The 21,073-nt window shown below is 43.8% G+C and overlaps 1 protein-coding gene and 1 long non-coding RNA gene across 2 annotated transcripts in view; both read left to right on the top strand.

The window, feature by feature from the left end:
* The window catches only part of LOC120999664 (oocyte zinc finger protein XlCOF6-like), a 2,208,135-nt gene that overhangs the window by 438,186 nt on the left and 1,748,876 nt on the right, over positions 1-21,073 (top strand). The window lies entirely within an intron of this gene.
* Positions 12,085-20,598, top strand: LOC120999732. The gene is made up of 3 exons (XR_005778591.1): positions 12,085-12,122; positions 20,274-20,418; positions 20,531-20,598. It is a non-coding gene; the product is annotated as an uncharacterized LOC120999732 (long non-coding RNA).

Here is a 21,073-nt window from a genome sequence, read left to right as displayed (position 1 = left end):
ACCGTTAAAATGGCATACCTCAGTAATCTCTATTGAGCTGTATTTTCGAGTTATGACCGGAGTAAGATTTTGGGATTTTCCCAATGACAGCGAGGTATGGAGAGCAGCGTGCCCCTATCATAAAGTAATAAACCCCTTTGAAGCTGTCCACTATACAGGCATGTTTATATAAAGTGTCCTGGATGCCAGTGATCGTTGTCACCTCTGGGTCAGGGACTAAGAAGTTTATGGCGGTGGTCTGGTTTTGGATGTGGGGGAAGAGGGAGAGAAGGGACAGTTATTTGTTTGAATAAGGGGGAGCTCCGAGTCCCCAGAACACAGGCCAAGCACTCATGCTTGGTGTGCCACAGGGTTCATCCTGCCTTTTTAAGTGCTTGACTCCTGTACAGACTTCTCAACCTGTACCACAAAACCTTCATGGTCTGCTAGAAGCATATTATAGTTTTGCTGATGTTTTTGCAAGAAAAAAAGCCAAATCCCTGCTACCTCATCGACCTTATGACTGTACTATGGACTTAATTCCTGGGTCCACACCTCCTAGGGACCTTGCACACCCGTTGTCTCCATTGGAGTCTCAAACCTAAAGAAGTCTATATTAAAGAAAACATGGACAGAGGTTTTATTCACAAATATTTATCACCAGCAGGAGCTGAGTTTTTCTTTGTGGTGCCTACAACCTGTCCTGGATCTCCAAAGATGACAATAGTAAAACCACTTTTAATACCTGTGACAGTGACTATGAACACCATGTTATGCTTATCAGACTGAGTAATGGACCAACGGTTTTCTAGGAGTTTGTGAAACATATTTTAAGAGACCTACTGTGTATCTTGATGATATCCTTATATTCTCCTCAGACTTATCCACTCATCGCAATCATGTCTGCTCTGTACTGCAGTGGTTGAGGGAATAGACTTTATACAAAATCTTAAAAATGCATTTTAAAAAAAATATCCATTCTATATCTATTCTAAATATCTATATATATTCTCTTTTTGGTTACATAATTTCTGATCAAGGCCTACAGATAGACCCAAAGAAGTTATCTGCTGTATTGACTTGACTCGTCCATCCAGTTTGCGTGCAAACCAACAGTTTCTTGGCTTTGCAAATTATTATCGTCACTTCATTCCTCATTTTCCTCATTCTACTATGACTGCACCATCTCTGCCTTGACCTGTAAGAGAGCAGATGTAAAAAGATGAACTCCGGAGACTGAATCCACCTTCTTAACCACGAAACAGAAAGCTTTAGTTCGTTTTGGAAGTAGATGCATCACCCATAGGTGCTGGGGCAGAATGGTGACGTGTTATTTTCCTAGGCCTTTTCTGCTGCAGAACATAACTACACTGTTGGTGATAGAGGAATTTTGGCCATTAGGATAGCTTTGGAGGAGTGGCATTATCTTTTGGAGGGAGCAAGTCTTCTAGTCGTGATTTAGTTTACATTCATAAGACCAAGAACCAATAGAAGTCTATGGGGCTGTTCACATGTCCTATTTTGGCCATAGCCATCAGAGTCCATTGAAATCAAAGGGACCATTTGTAACAGCCATTAGACAAAAGTGCATCGGTCTAACGGCCTTTAAAAATGGGTACAACAGTGTAAAATGGCCATTTAGGGGTTAAAAAAAACCTCCTCTCTTGATACTGAAGGACCTGCGTTCCCAGCGTGATTACATCACCATGCGCTCCCAGTAATCAGCAATCATCGTGCTCCACACCAGTTTTTCTTGACCCCTGTGGCTCAGCAGTCACTTGAACAGAGACTGCTCCAAGTGGTTCTCCTGCAGCAGAGTCCAGATTCCTTTATAATAGTTAAAGGATGAAGACCAGTGGGGCCACTTGGATAACGTCCTTAGTAGTAGCCCAAGCCAGATCTGTTCAAATCACACAGTGAATCCATATCTGCTTTGTAATAGTTTGCTCAGGCCATGGATCCAGCTGGCCCAACCAAGTTGGGACTGCCAAAATTATTCAAGAAATTGACTACTGCTACATTATTTAAACCTCATCTCTGCTCGATCAAATTCTTTGGTTTCTTGTTCAGTTCTTCCACAGCGCCAGTGCTGCTGCCACAAGCAACTTCTGCCTTTAGTGGTTCAAGCTTGCATCTAAGGGTACTTTCACACTTGCGTTTTTCTTTTCCGGCATAGAGTTCCGTCACAGGGGCTCTATACCGGAAAAGAACTGATCAGTTTTATCCCCATGCATTCTGAATGGAGAGTAATCCATTCAGTTTGCATCAGGATGTCTTCAGTTCAGTCGTTTTGACTGATCAGACAAAAGAGCAAACCGTAGCATGCTACGGTTTTATCTCCAGCGAAAAAAACTGAATACTTGCCTAAATGCCGGATCCGGCATTTTTTCCAATAGGAATGTATTAGTGCCGGACCCGGCATTCAGAATACCGGAATGCCGGATCCGTCCTTCCGGTCTGCGCATGCGCAGACTGAACAAAAAGGTGAAAAAAATAAATGCCGGATCCGTTTTGCCGGATGACACCGGAAAGACGGATCCGGCATTTCAAAACATTTTTTCGACTGATCAGGCATTTTTAAGACTGATAAGGATCCTGATCAGTCTTACTAATGCCATCAGTTGGCATACGTTTTGCCGCAATTGTGAAAGTACCCTAACTCTACCACCTTGATTTAAGATCTACTTTAAGTTGTTAGCTCATGAGTTTTCTACCTTCCAGTCTGATGTCTGCATCATGGTATTCTTCCTGTCCAGTGAACCTTTAGCATAGGCCAACACCCCCCCCCCCCTCCCCCGGGCATAGGAGGACTCACTGACCTATAACCTTCAGGACTCTCTTTATAGAATCCTAAAATAGACTAAAATATCCCTGCTATAGGCTTCTCCTTGCATGAGGAAATCTGCTAATGGTAAGAAACGTAGTTTTCCCCTGTAGACAAAGTTTGGCTCTCCTCTAAAAAAAATCTGACTCGAGTTATCCTTGCATAAGTTGGCATCCCATTCGATTAACCACACTAATTATATTTATCCTTCCTTCCTTCCATAAACTAAACACGTGCTACTATTCTGGCCGACCTCCACACATAGTCAGAGCAGGGCATGACACTGGTAATGCTATATATGATGATATATTCACTACATACAGCACTTAGATGTGGTTGATGACATGGGCTGAAGGCATTTAAGCCTGCATACATCATATATCAAGGCAAAAGACTGCATGACATACACTCACCTAAATAATTATTAGGAACACCATACTAATACGGTGTTGGACCCCCTTTTGCCTTCAGAACTGCCTTAATTCTACGTGGCATTGATTCAACAAGGTGCTGATAGCATTCTTTAGAAATGTTGGCCCATATTGATAGGATAGCATCTTGCAGTTGATGGAGATTTGAGGGATGCACATCCAGGGCACGAAGCTCCCATTCCACCACATCCCAAAGATGCTCTATTGGGTTGAGATCTGGTGACTGTGGGGGCTATTTTAGTACAGTGAACTCATTGTCATGTTCAAGAAACCAATTTGAAATGATTCGAGCTTTGTGACATGGTGCATTATCCTGCTGGAAGTAGCCATCAGAGGATGGATACATGTTCTCATTCTGTTTACGCCAAATTCGGACTCTACCATTTGAATGTCTCAACAGAAATCGAGGCTAATCAGACCAGGCAACATTTTTCCAGTCTTCAACAGTCCAATTTTGGTGAGCTCGTGCAAATTGTAGCCTCTTTTTCCTATTTGTAGTGGAGATGAGTGGTACCCGGTGGGGTCTTCTGCTGTTGTAGCCCATCCGCCTCAAGGTTGTGCATGTTGTGGCTTCACAAATGCTTTGCTGCATACCTCGGTTGTAACGAGTGGTTATTTCAGTCAACGTTGCTCTTCTATCAGCTTGAATCAGTCGGCCCATTCTCCTCTGACCTCTAGCATCCACAAGGAATTTTTGCCCACAGGACTGCCGCATACTGGATGTTTTTCCCTTTTCACACCATTCTTTGTAAACCCTAGAAATGGTTGTGTGTGAAAATCCTAGTAACTGAGCAGATTGTGAAATACTCAGACCGGCCCGTCTGGCACCAACAACCATGCCATGCTCAAAATTGCTTAAATCACCTTTCTTTCCCTTTCTGACATTCAGTTTGGAGTTCAGGAGATTGTCTTGACCAGGACCACCCCCCTAAATGCATTGAAGCAACTGCCATGTGATTGGTTGACTAGATAATTGCATTAATGAGAAATAGAACAGGTGTTCCTAATAATTCTTTAGGTGAGTGTATATATCCATATTGCTACTATTGGTAAGCCGTAGATGTCATCTAAAATTAGATAAAGCTAGTATATGAAATAAAGTCATTTAGGCCGCTTGGTTTAAGTGTCTGTAATGTGAAGGTCCATTGTGCTTCTTTCTGCAGCAATAGATTGTCCACATCACCTCCTCTGGGGGAAGCTTTGACATGTTCAATTCCTTGAAATGTGATGCAGTTATTAGTTCCCGAATGACTTTCCGTAATGTGTTGCGCAATTGGTGTATCATCCTGTTTACTGATGTTGGACAAGTGCTCCCCTATGCGCCTCCGAAACTCTCTTTTGGTTTTGCCTACATATTGCTTTAGGCAAATACACGTAGCAACATACACGACACCAACTGTCCTGCAGTTTATGAAGGACCTGATGTTATATGTGCGTCCTGTTGCTGTACATCTGACCACATTTCCTTTCTTAATTGCTTTGCAAGCTATACAGTTACCGCACTTAAAGGTGCCCATAGGTTTGCTGCTTAGCCATGTCACATCTATAGGGGGATTGTATAGGCTGTGCACCAACTTGTCTCTCAGATTACTTCCCCTTCTGTATGTTACCAGGGGATAATCTCCCACCAAGTGACCTACTATTGGGTCTGTGTCACGGATGAGAGCGGGGGAAACCCTCATCCGTGCAATGTTAAGGATAAGGAAGCTGCTAGGCCTGGACAACAGAATTAGGGAGCAGGTCACCTCCTAAAGCGTCCCTAACTCTGACCCTGACTCCTAACCATATGAGACAACCCAGATGGTAGGAGGGCTCATACTCGGGAACCTCGGGTCCCTACTAACCCTCAGGAAATCCCTGGACTAGGAGCAGGGTAAGACGACCTGTTCCTCCTAGAACGGAGGAACAGGAGTCTCACTGGCCTAGCTGCAAGGAAAGGAGAACATCAACAGCATATGGATATGGCAGGCGAGTGAAACCACTTCCACACCTACCTGCCACAGACACACTGACTGGAACCCGTGCTCAATAGCTGTTATCCACACCAAACACAAAAGGACACAGCACACAACATAACTCACACAGGAAACCAGATCCATAACTGCAAAAAACATAGAAAGTGAACACTTAAACTCACACGTTGCCAGAGGCAACCGCATGCCATGACAGCGAGCCGCCTAGCCACCAGCTCCAGCTGCTACACTGCCAACAACCATATGTTGCCAACGGCAACCACACGTGAGGCAACAAACTCAGAGCCCTCACCTGTGGTTGACAACAAAGAACAAACCGCTGACAACTGCATGCGACCAAAGAGTCACGACCATAACCATGGTTGTGACAGTCTGATTTTAATAGTCCCCAATGTTTATTTAGTACAGGGTGGGCCATTTATATGGATACACCTTAATAAAATGGGAATGGTTGGTGAGATTAACTTCCTGTTTGTGGCACATTAGTATATGTGAGGGGGGAAACTTTTCAAGATGGGTGGTAACCATGGCGGCCATTTTGAAGTTGGCCATTTTGAATCCAACTTTTGTTTTTTCAATAGAAAGAGGGTCATGTGACACATCAAACTTATTGGGAATTTCACAAGAAAAACAATGGTGTGCTTGGTTTTAACGTAACTTTATTCTTTCATGAGTTATTTACAAGTTTCTGACCACTTATAAAATGTGTTCAATGTGCTGCCTATTGTGTTGGATTGTCAATGCAACCCTCTTCTCCCACTCTTCACACACTGATAGCAACACCACAGGAGAAATGCTAGCACAGGCTTCCAGTATCCGTAGTTTCAGGTGCTGCACATCTCGTATCTTCACAGCACCGACAATTGCCTTCAGATGACCCCAAAGATAAAAGACTAAGGGGGTCAAATCGGGAGACCTTGGGGGCCATTCAACTGGCCCACGACGACAAATCCACTTTCCAGAAAACTGTTCATCTAGGGATGCTCGGACCTGATACCCATAATGTGGTGGTGCACCATCTTGCTGGAAAAACTCAGGGAACATGCCAGCTTCAGTGCATAAAGAGGGAAACACATCATCATGTAGCAATTTCGCATATCCAGTGGCCTTGAGGTTTCCATTGATGAAGAATGGCCCCACTATCTTTGTACCCCATATACCACACCATACCATACATTTTTTTGTTCCAACAGTCTTGGAGGGATCTATCCAATGTGAGTTAGTGTCAGACCAATAGCGATGGTTTTGTTTGTTAACTTCACCATTCACATAAAAGTTTGCCTCATCACTGAACAAAATCTTCTGCGTAAACTGAGGGTCCTGTTCCAATTTTTGTTTTGCCCATTCTGCAAATTCAGTGCACCGATCTGGGTCATCCTCGTTGAGATGTTGCAGTAGCTGGAGTTTGTAAGGGTGCCATTTGTGAGTAGCTAATATCCGCCGAAGGGATGTTCGACTAATGCCACTCTCCAGTGACATGCGGCAAATGCTACGCTGTGGGCTCTTGCTGAATGAAGCTAGGACAGCCACTGATGTTTCTTCATTAGAGACAGATTTCATGCGTCGACATTTTGGCAAATCCAACACTGAACCAGTTTCACGAAACTTAGCAAGCAGTTTGCTAACTGTAGCATGGGAGATGGGTGGTCTCGTAGGGTGTCTTGCATTGAAATCTGCTGCAATGACCCGGTTACTGCGTTCACCAAACATCAACACAATTTCTATCCGCTCCTCACATGTTAACCTCGGCGACATTTCAATGGCTGTAAACAAAGATAAACTTGTAAATAACTCATGAAAGAATAAAGTTACGTTAAAACCAAGCACAACATTGTTTTTCGTGTGAAATTCCCAATAAGTTTGATGTGTCACATGACCCTCTTCCTATTGAAAAAACTAAAGTTGTATTCAAAATGGCCGACTTCAAAATGGCCGCCATAGTCACCACCCATCTTGAAAAGTTTCCCCCCTCACATATATTAATGTGCCACAAACAGGAAGTTAATATCACCAACCATTCCCATTTTATTAAGGTGTATCCATATAAATGGCCCACCCTGTATATCACGAATTTCCCTGTTCGCTACATCATAGGTCCCTATGTCCCGGATTGTACCGTCATTAGACTCACGTTTTTTAGGGAGCAATCTCTGTTACTCAGTGATGCGTGTGCGTACGCCTCAGTGAGACATGACTTTGGATATCCTCTTTCGGAAAATCTTTTTTGCAGGTCAGTGGCAGCCCTTTTAACCCCTTACTGACACATGACGTACCGGTACGGCATGTTTCCCGAGTCCTTAAGGACTCATGACGTACCGGTACGTCATGTGTTGTTCCGATCACCGCCGCCCGGCGGGCGGTGATCGGAACAAGGTCCCTGCTCAAATCATTGAGCAGGCACCTCGGCTAAATGCGCGGGGGGGTCCCGTGACCCCCCCCCCGTGTCGGCGATCGCCGCAAACCGCAGGTCAATTCAGACCTGCGGTTTGCGGCTTTTACCTGGTGCGGCGGCGGTGCCATCGGGTCCCCATGGGGCTGTGGGGTGGACCCGATGGCATGGAAGGCAGCACGATGCCTTCCTGAGGCATCTGCGCTGCCTTCCGGTGAAGAGCCTGTTAGATTCAGCCCCCTGGATTTCACAGGCCCCGGAAGCTGTATGAGTAATACACACAGTATTACTCATACAGCCAACAATGCATTACAATACAGAAGTATTGGAATGCATTGTAAAGGAATATACCCCCAAAAGTTCAAGTCCCAAAGTGGGAATAAAAAATAAAGTGGAAAAAAAAACTGTTGAAAAAATAAAGTTTTCCCCCAAAAAATTAAGTTTCAAGAAAAATAAACAAAAACGTGATTTTCCCCAAATAAAGTTAAACAAAATTGGTAAAAAATAGGGGAAAAAAGGTATACATATTGGGTATCGCCACGTCCGTATCGACCGGCTCTATAAACCTATCACATAAACTAACCCCTCAGATGAACACCGTAAAAAATAAAAAATAAAAACTGTGCTAAATAAACAAATTTTTTGTCTCCTTACATCACAAAAAGTACAACAGCAAGCGATCATAAAGGCGTTTGCCCACCAAAATAGTACCAATCTAACCGTCACCTCATCCCGCAAAAAATGAGCCCCTACCTGAGACAATCGCTTAAAAAATAAAAAAACTATGGCTCAGCATACGGAGACACTAAAACATCATTTTTTTTGTTTGAAAAAAGCTGCTATTGTGTAAAACTTACATAAATAAAAAAAAATTATACATATTTGGTATCAACGCATTCGTATCGACCGGCTCTATAAAAATATCACATGGCCTAACCTCTCAGAGGAACACCGTAAAAAATAAAAAATAAAAACTGTGCTAAATAAACAATTTTTTGTCACCTTACATCACAAAAAGTGTAATAGCAAGCGATCAAAAAGTCATAGTCACCCCAAAATAATGCCAATCAAACCGTCATCTCATCCCACAAAAAATGAGACCCTACCTATGATAATCGCCCAAAAACTGAAAAAACTATGGCTCTCAGACTATGGAAACACTAAAACATATTATTTTTTTTGCTTCAAAAATAAATAAATAAATAAAAAGTATACATATTAGGTATTGCCGCATCCGTGACAACCTGGTCTATAAAAATATCACATGATCTAACCTGTCAGATGAATGTTGTAAATAGCAAAAAATAAAAACGGTGCCAAAACAGCTATTTCTTCCGCTATGGCACATAACAGGTATATTTAGTGTTAGGAACCCGTCTAACTAGAGATTGCCTTGACGTTCGGCAGACGGGCTCAAATAATTTTGTACAAAACGATTTGCCAAATATCTCTAACTTATTAGTTTAGCATTTGCAATTATGTGGTGCTTTGGGATGTGCTGACTGACCCCCTTTTTTCTCTACAGCTACTTCTTGTTATCTTGCCTCACAAAAAGTGTAATATAGAGCAACCAAAAATCATATGTACCCTAAACTAGTACCAACAATACTGCCACCCTATCCCGTAGTTTCTAAAATGGGGTCACTTTTTTGGAGTTTCTACTCTAGGGGTGCATCAGGGGGCTTCAAATGGGACATGGTGTAAAAAAAAACAGTCCAGCAAAATCTGCCTTCCAAAAACCGTATGGCATTCCTTTCCTTCTGCGCCCTGCCGTGTGCCCGTACAGCGGTTTACGACCACATATGGGGTGTTTCTGTAAACTACAGAATCAGAGCCATAAATATTGAGTTTGGTTTGGCTGTTAACCCTTGTTTTGTTACTGGGGAAAAAAAAATTAAATGGAAAATCTGGCAAAAAAGTGACATTTTGAAATTGTATCTCTATTTTCCATGAATTCTTGTGGAACACCTAAAGGGTTAACAAAGTTTGTAAAAACAGTTTATAGAATGGGGTCATTTTTGGGTGGTTTCTATTATTTAAGCCTCGCAAAGTGACTTCAGACCTGAACTGGTCTCTAAAAATTGGATTTGCTTCTAAACTTCTAAGCCTTGTAACATCCCCAAAAAATAAAATGTCATTCCCAAAATGATCCAAACATGAAGTAGACATATGGGGAATGTAAAGTAATAACTATTTTTGGAGGTATTACTATGTATTATTATAGAAGTAGAGAAATTGAAACTTGGAAATTTGCAATTTAAAAAAAAAAAAATGGTAAATATATATTTTTTTATAAATAAAAATGATAATTTTTTAACTTCATTTTACCAGTGTCATGAAGTACAATATGTGACGAAAAAAACTATCTCAGAATGGCCTGGATAAGTCAAAGCGTTTTAAAGTTATCAGCACTTAAAGTGACACTGGTCAGATTTGCAAAAAATGGCCTGGTCCTTAAGGTGAAATAGGGCTGAGTCCTTAAGGGGTTAAAGTCTACCCACTCAGAACAGTTGCGGATGGCTGGTAAATATTGGCTTTGGGTATGCCATATTTGAGCCTCTTTGGATGAGCGCTTTCCCATCTGAGTAGGTTGTTGGTGGCCGTGGGTTTGCGGTACATGTTCATAACAATCTTTTTGGATTTGTCAATGGTGATTGACAGATCCAGGAATGTCAGATGGGTGTCATCAATTTCACTGGTGAAAAACAGACCAATATCATTGTTGTTTAACTGTGATACAAATTCATGGAAGGCCATATGTGTGCCATTCCATAAAATAAAGACGTCGTCTATGAATCTTAGCCAAAGAGTCACAGACGACGTCCATTGGTCCATTTTGTCACTGAAGACAAACTCTCTTTCCCACCAGCCCAGGTAAAGATTGGCAAAAGTCGGGGCACAAGGACTGCCCATTGCCACTCCCCTGAGCTGGTGGTAAAATTTCCGGTTAAAGAGGAACACATTATGGTCCAGAACGAACTCTAATAGCTCCATCACGAGCTCGCTATGGGCCATTAAGTGTGATCCCCTCTCATGAAGGAATGTTCTAACCGCTTCACATCCCTTCCTGAGTGGTATAGAGCTGTAAAGTGCCTCTACGTCAAGGCTGGCTAGATATTTTTCTGTGTCACAATAGATGTCATTTAGGCGTCTGAGGACATCCATGGAGTCTCGCACGTATGACGGGAGATTGAATACGAATGGTCATAATATTTCATCCACGTACATACTGATTTTCTCAGTGAGACTCCCTACGCCTGACACTATAGGCCTTCCCTTTAAGGGACTAGTGGGAACAAGAAGAAAGGACGCTTGACTGTTTCGGTCGAACGTATGGACAGTAGGAGGCGCACTATCACAACTGGATAATTTGTATTTTTCAGGTTTATTGGTAGACAACGCGTTTCGAGGTACTTCTGACCCTTTTATCAAGTCTAAAGGACACACCATATACAAAATATAAATATATATATATAAAAACAAATAGTTGGAAAGTAAAATTGAGTAAAACAAAATCAAAACAAAAATAAACGTTGGATGAGGATAAAATTAAAGATAAAATTGAATTAAGACTAGAGATGAAAAACATAGCAATTGTAATAATGATAATGATAATAACCGTAATAGCGGTGAGACATATTATATATGAGATAAAATAGACATACAGAAATGCCTGGGTGTATAAATAATGCCTTTGAATAAAATGAATATGCAAGAATATATACTTATATAGATTCATAAAAAAGTAGTGTAATTGAGTATATCATTACATTTAAAGACTGCGCATAACCAATCAAGAGATGGATAAAAGCATCACGCAACGCACAAGTGATGCGTGAAAATCACCACTCATGTGCACAGCCCCATAGAAATGAATGGGTCCGGATTCAGTGCGGGTGCAAAATGCGTTCACGTCACGCATTGCACCGGAGCGGAATACTCGCCCGTGTGAAAGGGGCCTAACTTATCTGTAGATCTTATATCCTAGTGACTACAGGATCTATGCAAGGGACCTTGTGACGTTACAGGGTCACATGACATGCTGAAGTCACATGGGTTTGAAGCAGCTGTGGAATGTAGCAGAAGGGTCATATCTCCATCCCATGTGCTGTGGTCAGACATCAGAAGGTCTCTCTAGTGTTGAGGGAATCGAGCTTCGGATCCTCAATCTGAAGTAAATTCGTTCAATAACTTCGATTTTAATGCCGTCTCCGTGGAGCTAAAATCTTTTTACCTGAAGTCACGTGAGACTTTGGTGAATTAATTCGGTTTTCATTTCTGAATATTTAAAAACATAATAATTTAGTAATCTGAAGCTCGATACGCTCAACCCTCGTCTCTACCAAGCAATAAGCATGGAGTTTAGACATTACCCTACAGGACCTTTGATGATGTCATGATCATGTGATCAGTCACATGAGGGGAGGAGTAAAGCAGTGGAGGTTTTTCACTGTGCAGCACTTCCTGTCATGTGACCAGTGTGACGTCATCGCAGGTCCTGCAGCCCCAGGAGGTGAGATCTGCAGGTCAGTTATTGGTCTTGGTTCTGGGTTTATTAGAATGGAGCGGTTCTATAGGTGACATATAGCAGGTCCAGCCAGCAGGGGGCAGCACCGGCCATAGAGAGTCTCTGCTCACACAGTCTGGAGGTCAGGAGGGGAGTTCTCCTCAGACATGTCTGCTCTCCCCCTGGAATATTAGGAGACCCCCAGACCCCTGTAAGAGGGGCTGTTCTCCTGGATTAGAGGGGTCTTCCATCACACACTGTTCTGTGATATCACTAGGATATGGAGTCAGTGTGTGGTCGGTGGGGACAACCTCTTCTAGATGAAGGGGCTGCAGCGCTGTGTCCTCTCCTCACTGTCCCTGCACAGCGGAGGCCGGAGCTCTAATGAGCAGGGACTGTGGAGGAGATTCAGCAGTAAAGCAGCTCTGCAGCCCCTCCATTCCCAGGATTAGTGGGGTCCTGATAGAGGCGAGCCCCCACCTACCGCACACTGATGACCAGTCCTAGCGATAGAACCTCACGTTATGTGATGGGAATAGCCCTTTAATGCTGGTGATATTGGGGGTTCAGTGATGGCCGCAGGGATTGGGGTTTGCACAGTTGGGGGTAAATAATTGCACACACATGTGATAGTAACAAACCTGCAGCTGTGCGAGCAGCAGGACAAACCCCGGACCCATCACTGACCCCGGAGCAGAACACCAGCGATTAGAGGAAAGAGGCGACTGACAGGACGGGGACAGGACTTCTCTTCATCTCCTTCCTGACCTGCGCTGATGATGGATGTCATGTTACATTATATTATTTTTATTATGTACTGTCTCTTTAATGCCTATCTAGTTTGTCTCTTGTGGCATTCCTTAGTTTGCATGCTGCTCTGTCTCCTCCCCCTCTTTGCTGCATCAGTCATTTTAATGCTGTAACTCATCTGACCTGTGTCTATTCTCTATACCTGCATGGAAGAATCGTTCTTTTACCTGTTGTAACTTGCATTCTACGGATCATACGAAGAATAAACATCGCCAGATCTTCTTTCATGTGAGTTGTGACTGAGTAAGCTATCTGGAAAGGTGATTTGGGATGAATAATCTCTTCAGGGCAATGAGCTCCATGTGCTACTGAAAACCACATTCATAGCCTTTGCAGCCGATTCAGAATAGTAAAAGAACGTATCCAGCAGCCTGCACAGAGATAACTGCGTCACAGGACAGATCATAGTGAAGTGTAACTGTGTGTATTGCATGAGAATTCTGCATACAACCCCAGCACAGCTTGTTACAGCTCCTCACAGTATACAGACACTCTTCACTGCTACAGTCAAGCCTGTGTACTGCAGGCCATCATGAGTGGAAAGGGCTCAGTGTGTGATGAAACACCACAGCATGCTTCACACAGAGAAAGTCAGGATGAGGACCCAGAGTTCACTGCATCGACCAAACGCTCTGTGAAACCCACTTGGAAGGTTAAAGAGAACTATGAATCCATGAGAACTGAACTAGCAACCAGTTTGAAGCAGATTTGGGATAAAATCCTCACCCACATTGATGTGATTTCATGTCCCAGCCATGAGGTACTGCAACTAGAGGGCGCCATAAAGCATCTCTCTGCTTCATACGAACTGTACCAGACTACAAGCAACAAATATAAAACTATTCTGCAAAGCATCAACACTGAGGAGTCCTTAGAGCAACTTAACAATGCCCAGCTTCTTAATGAGGAAAGAGAAAGCTTTATCAAGCGAACTAAAGCAAAGGCAGAAGCAAAATTAATGCTGCCACGGGACACTGTATCTCACAAATCTGTATCCACCAGACGCTCTAAAGGTTCCTCTAGATCCCGAAGTTCAAGGCACTCAACGCTTAGTGAACAGCTAATGAATGCCCGCGCCGAAGCAGAGGCTATCAAGGTACGGGCCGCATATGCAAAAAAGAGAGCAGACATGGAGGCCGAGGTTGCAGTAATGGAAGCCGAGGCAGCGCATCAAAAGGCAGTAAGGGAAGCCGAGGCAGCGCATCAAAAGGCAGCAATAGAAGCTCAAACGGCACGTCAAAGGGCAGCAATTGAAGCTTTAAAGGAACAGAGCAACTACGAGGCAGCTGCAGCAAAACTAAAGGTTTTGGAACAAGCTATCGGTGCAGATGAAAATGCTAGCGAAAGGGTCAGCGTCAAGGCAGATGTAGAAGATCCTTTTGAACGCACTAAGAACTATGTTCTAAACCACAGCAGTGAACACTCAATTACCTCCACGCCAGGCAACGCAAGGACTTCACCACATCATCAGGTAAAAGCCGTTCCAGCCACTTCCTACATGCAAACCCACCCCAGTGCAGCTCCCGACTGTCATGCTGATCCCGCATATGTCACAAAACGGCACACTAATCCGCAAGCAAGTCGCCAGCCTCCTGCTAACAGTACTGTTCCAGACCTTCACCCAACAATTCAGCTGAATGCCCTTGCTGCACCATATCTTCCCACGTCTCTTTGCAACGATACCATAAACAATGCAATCCACAACAATCAACCAGCAACCTCCTATGTAAAGTCAGAGGCAACCGATACAACAGAGGTAGTAAAGTACTTACTTCGACATGAGCTCGCCAAGTCAGGCCTAGTAAACTTCGACGACCAGCCTGAAAATTATAGAAGCTGGAAAGCCGCTTTCAAAACTACATTAGACGGTATCGGTTTTACTGCCGATCGTGAGCTGGATCTGCTGATCGGGTTGCTTGGCCCACAGTCAACAGAACGTGTCAAGAGCCTCAGGTCAGTTTACATCGACAATCCAACTGCAGGTCTCACCGCAGCATGGGAGCGTCTAGAACAGACTTATGGTAGTCCTGAAGCCATAGAGAATGCATTGCTCAAACGATTGGAAAATTTCCCAAGGATATCTGGTAAGGACAATATAGAGTTCCAGAGACTCAGCGACCTTCTTCTCGAAGTCCAGCTTGCCAAAACTGACCCTAAGCTACCTGGCCTCAGTTACCTGGACACTGCTCGAGGAGTTAACCCTATCGTTTGCAAGCTTCCGCATGGCCTACAAGAAAAGTGGATCCAAGTTGGGTCATCATACAAACGGGAAAACAAGGTTTCCTTTCCCCCGTTCTCCTACTTCTGCAATTTCGTCAGGAACATTGCTGACACCAAGAACGATCCTAGTTTTGCATTCAGCGAGTTCAATACTCCCTCACCTAAAGGTGACAACCTACATACTAGCTACAGGAACCGCAGAGGTCCCGTGTCCGTTAGGAAGACAGACATTATTCCCACTCCCGCCCCAAACAAGAGCGGCAAGATCGAAAACCCAAACCGATTATGTCCCATCCACAAGAAGCCTCATCCCCTCAAAAAATGTATCGGTTTCAGAAAAAAGCCCCTACAAGAACGAAAGGAACTTCTAAAGACTTTTGGGGTATGTTATAGATGCTGTGCTTCCACCGACCACTTTGCCAAGGAATGTAAAACTCCTATCAAGTGCATAGAGTGCGGTTCCGAGGACCATGTGCAAGCACTCCATCCCCTTGAGTCCAATCCTTCACAACATGCAGACCTTCCTCCTGGGCAGAACCACAGCGGGAAGAGTACAGATCACGTACCTAATTCCACCATGGTATTTTCTTCGTGCACTGAAGTCTGTGGGGAAGACCACTGTGACAAATCTTGCGCTAAAATATGCCTAGTGAATATTCATCACAAGGATCAGCCAGAAAAGACTTTAAGGGTGTATGCTATCTTGGACGATCAGAGCAATCGATCGCTTGCACGATCCGAACTGTTCGATCTATTTTGCACAAAAGGAGAGGTTCACCCTTACACCTTAGGCACTTGTAGTGGAACTACAGAGGTTTTTGGAAGAAGGGCTCATGGATTTATTGTGTCCTCCCTAGAAAATAACCTACAATTACCCTTACCTACACTTGTAGAGTGTAACCAGATACCAGCCAACAAAGAAGAAATACCTACACCAGAAGTTGCCTTCTACCACCCTCATCTAAGGTCAATAGCCAGTGAAATCCCACCACTTGACAAAGATGCTAAAATCCTTCTTCTGCTGGGAAGAGATATTCTAAGGATCCACAAGGTACACAGGCAGGTCAGCGGACCTCCAGAGGCCCCATTCGCCCAGTACCTGGACTTAGGCTGGGTCATCATAGGCAACGTCTGTATAGGCAAAATGAAAAGGCCTACTAACATTTCTTCATTCAAGACAAATGTATTGCCAAATGGTCGTAATACTCACTTTGAGCCATGCCCACATCACTACTGGGTGAAGGAGAAGGTAACTAGCTGCAAGTTGCAACATCGCAACACAAACCTTTCCCGCACCTACGATGACAGCTTTGGTTCTACAGTTTTCAATGTAAGCAGTGAAGACGACAAGTTGGCTCCTTCGGCAGAAGACAAAGAATTCCTTAAAGTATGGACAATGAGTTCTTTCAGGAAGATTCCAATAGCTGGGTAGCACCCCTACCCTTTCGCCTCCCGAGAGAGAAGCTACCAAACAATCTACATCAAGCAGTCAAAAGATTCTCCTCCTTAAAGCGTACCTTAAGCAGGAAGCCAGAGATGGAAAGACATTTTGTGGACTTCATACAGAATATCTTTGACAGGGGTCATGCCGAACCCGCACCCCCATTGAAAGAAGGAGAAGAATGCTGGTACCTCCCTTCCTTCGGTGTGTATCACCCACGAAAGCCAGACCAAATCAGAGTTGTCTTTGACTCCAGTGCCCAACATGAAGGCTTCTCACTTAACGACATGCTCCTCACAGGGCCCAACTTGAACAACAACCTCATTGGAGTCCTAATTCGCTTTCGTCAAGAACCTGTAGCGGTGATGGCCGACATTCAACAAATGTTCCACTGCTTCATCGTCAAGGAAGATAACAGGAATTACCTCAGGTTTCTATGGCACAAGGACAACGACATCAACAAAGAGGTAATTGATTACCGAATGAGGGTACATGTCTTTGGGAACAGCCCTTCCCCAGCTGTAGCAATCTATGGACTAAAAAAGACAGCTCAGCTTGGAGAAGCTGAGTATGGATCCGATGCTCGTCAATTTGTTGAAAGGAACTTTTACGTAGATGACGGGCTCAAATCCTTTCCTACTGCTAAAGAAGCAATTAATCTTCTTACCAGAACAAAAGAGATGCTAGCTGTAGCAAACTTGAGACTTCACAAAATTATATCTAACAGCCAAGAGCTAATGAATGCATTTCACCCTGAGGACTATGCTGCCAGTGTGAAAGACCTTGACCTTGGGTCAGACACACCCCCTATGCAGAGAAGTCTAGGTCTGCTGTGGAACATCAAAGTAGACACATTCACCTTCCAGGTGTCAACCTGTGACAAACCCTTCACCAAGAGAGGAGTCTTGTCCGTAGTGAACAGCATCTACGACCCACTGGGATTTATAGCCCCAGTCACCATCCAAGGTAAGATGTTATTACGACAGCTTACTACTGATAACATAGATTGGGACACTCCGTTACCTATTGAGAAACAACAAAGATGGGAGAAATGGAGAGGTTCTCTGAAGACATTAGAACAGCTCCAAATTCCACGTTGCTATGCCCCAGTCTCCATCTCAGCCGCTGTCCAGAGGGAAATCCATATTTTCTCTGATGCATCAGTTGAAGCTATAGCTGCAGTGGCCTATTTGAAGACCTCAGGAGTTAATGGAGACATACACTGCAACTTTGTTCTAGGCAAGACAAAGCTAACACCAAAACCCGGCTATACCTGTTATGGCGGGGAGAATATCACTATCACTATTGACTGTGCTACTGTTGAAGTCCCACGATTACAACTATAGACCGCAGGACTCAAGCCATCTGTTTTTTGGACGTCATGTTTCATTGTTCATTTACTGCATATCTTCTTGTTGCGGGTATCTCGTATCTATGGTTTACACACCAGTTTTACCTTTAACGTTTCTTCCCCTACAGGTTCAAGTTGGACTTATCTTTATATATGTAATAGACTTTGAAATCTAAAGATTTCAGGCGGGGAGTGTCATGTTACATTATATTATTTTTATTATGTACTGTCTCTTTAATGCCTATCTAGTTTGTCTCTTGTGGCATTCCTTAGTTTGCATGCTGCTCTGTCTCCTCCCCCTCTTTGCTGCATCAGTCATTTTAATGCTGTAACTCATCTGACCTGTGTCTATTCTCTATACCTGCATGGAAGAATCGTTCTTTTACCTGTTGTAACTTGCATTCTACGGATCATACGAAGAATAAACATCGCCAGATCTTCTTTCATGTGAGTTGTGACTGAGTAAGCTATCTGGAAAAGTGATTTGGGATGAATAATCTCTTCAGGGCAATGAGCTCCATGTGCTACTGAAAACCACATTCATAGCCTTTGCAGCCGATTCAGAATAATGGACATGTTGGTGGATCTGGTGGCTGCTGTCGATGCACTTGTGAGATCAGCAGGAGTCGTCTGTATTCGGCTTATTTCACACGAGCGATACGGATTGTGTCAGGAGCTGAGAGAACGGATGGTTTTACACACAAGTTCAATCAGTTCTGTCTGTGGTTGTATCACCGTGACCGCAGCAACCAGCGTGTAACACATAAGGGCTCGTCTCCTCAGTTCTGTTCTGTCTGGGTGAGTTGTGTACCTGCAATTTTCCATTTCTGCATTTCTGTTTGTTTACTACCAGCCTTTCCGGAGACAATACTTGTTTTTTTAATATTTCCCTTCATATGATTAACTTTTGAAAAGCCCAAGGAGGGAGAATATCAGCTCCAGTTTTTTACACTAAGCCACGTGAATCCACGTGGCGGGCAGACTGGCATCAGGCACAGATAGGCAGGTCAGCACCGGAGAACGTAGACCGCCCCCTGTGAGCCAAACAGCCCGGCTTATAACAGAAGCTGGTTAAGGGCTCATGCGCACGGCTGTAAGTCTTTTGCGTTCAGCAAATTGCAGATCCGAAAACACGGTTAGCGGCCGAGCGCATGTCGAATATTTGTTTTTTCTATGTTCTACCTTTTTTGGCGGCCGGGGCCGCAGAACACACTTACGGATTGAGATGAATGGATCAGTTCTGAACCAAAACTACGGCCATGTGCGTGCACCCTAACTCATCAGCAGCAGCCTGATGGCTCCACACAGAACTCGAGGAGCGATTAACCCTTGCAATGCTGGAGAAAAAGAAGTGCGGGGCAGCGGCGGACACAGAACACCAGTATAACACACACAGTAGTTACTCCCCTTAGTGCCCACTCAGTAGTCATACCCTCTCACAGTAAGGGCTCATGCACACGACCGCTGGGTGTTTTGCACTCGTCAAATTGCAGATCAGCCAAACACGGATGAGGTGACCCGTATCTGCCTCCGTATTGGGACACGCTGCGGTCTTACCTGAACAGCCGACAATATCTGGGTCTGTTATTTATATTGATTACAGGTTACAGAGATACGGACTATAAGCCATCTGCTAAACACAGATCATGGTGAACGTTGCATAATGCAGAGATAATGGGACTATAGGCACAGAAGAATCCGCCAATAAATACCAGAGGCACCGAGCTGTTCTGAAATATAAAACACAAGATGTATTGGTGATATACACAACACTAACAAAAACACCAAGTGTGAAAGTGTATTCATAAAGATCCCAGTGATGACCATAAGATCATCAATGTCCCCAGTGGAGATCCCAATACACCTACATGACCAACTGAGCCACGAGGTCTCCTCTGGGTCCCAACACTTTTCCTCATTACTATTGGTTCCTCCGGGGACAATGAGGGACAAAAATCTAAATAGAAACACATAAAATTACACATGTAAATAAGTAATTACATTATAAATCTCAATTCCAAAACCAGAAATGTCCAAGCCAAAACGGACCAGCAGATCTCCATATTATTGTAGAAAGATAAATCCACATATGCTTCCTTTTTAGTGTAGTGAGGTTAAAAGGATAACAAATCAGAAGATCAGCAGATTATATCAGTTATATTCTCCGTAGGTCCAGGTTATAATCTACAAATAGGAAAACATAAAATAACATAGTAAAACAGTCTGCCTTTAAATTAATCAAACGGAGAAATGCCCATAGCCTGTGGGCCAGATTAATCTACAATGTGTCCCTGACCTACAAGTCACTGACTGTGCTCTCTTAACCTGCACTCACTTGTTTCCCTCAGGTTCCTTAGGTGCAGGACTCTCTTCTTATGATAGACAATGGTCCTTTCTATCAATGACCCACCAAGGATGGAGAAGGACAGAGACCACATGGCTGCAAGGATATTAGACCTCACCCTGGAGATCATCTCCTTGATAACTGGAGAGGTGAGAGTCTCACATGACATCTCTCTTATCTCTAGTAATAAACCATGGAAATGACTGGAAAGGTGAAGGATTCTTAGAATCTCTGTAGTGATCGGCGTCTCCCCATACACAGGATTACACAGTAGTGAAGAAGTCGTCTGGTGAGTGTGTGACACCCCGTGTGTCAGGAGGACGGAGCAGGACCCAGAGCCCCATCACCGAGCCTCCACCTCATTCCCTGATACATGAGCAGAAGATCCTAGAACTTACCACCAGGATCACTGAGCTGCTGAGCGGAGAGGTGAGCGCTGCTGGGAATGCTGGGACATTATACAATAACGCCAAGGGAGGGGTCTGGTAATGACTGTATCCTTGTGTTGTCAGGTTCCTATAAGGTGTCAGGATGTCGCTGTCTATTTCTCCATGGAGGAGTGGGAGTATTTAGAAGAACACAAGGATCTGTACAAGGAGAGAAACAACATGGCTGCAAGGATATTAGACCTCACCCTGGAGATCATCTTCTTGATAACTGGAGAGGTGAGAGTCTCACATGACATCACTCTTATCTCTAGTAATAAACCAGGGAAATGTCTGGAAAGGTGAAGGATTCTTAGACTATCTGTAGTGATCGGCGTCTCCCCATACACAGGATTACACAGTAGTGAAGAAGTCGTCT

The sequence above is a fragment of the Bufo bufo genome, chromosome 4, assembly GCF_905171765.1.
Source record: "Bufo bufo chromosome 4, aBufBuf1.1, whole genome shotgun sequence".
Lineage (NCBI taxonomy): Eukaryota > Metazoa > Chordata > Amphibia > Anura > Bufonidae > Bufo > Bufo bufo.
The sequence above is the reverse complement of the archived record's forward strand: the minus strand, read 5'-3'. Positions and strand labels throughout refer to the sequence as shown.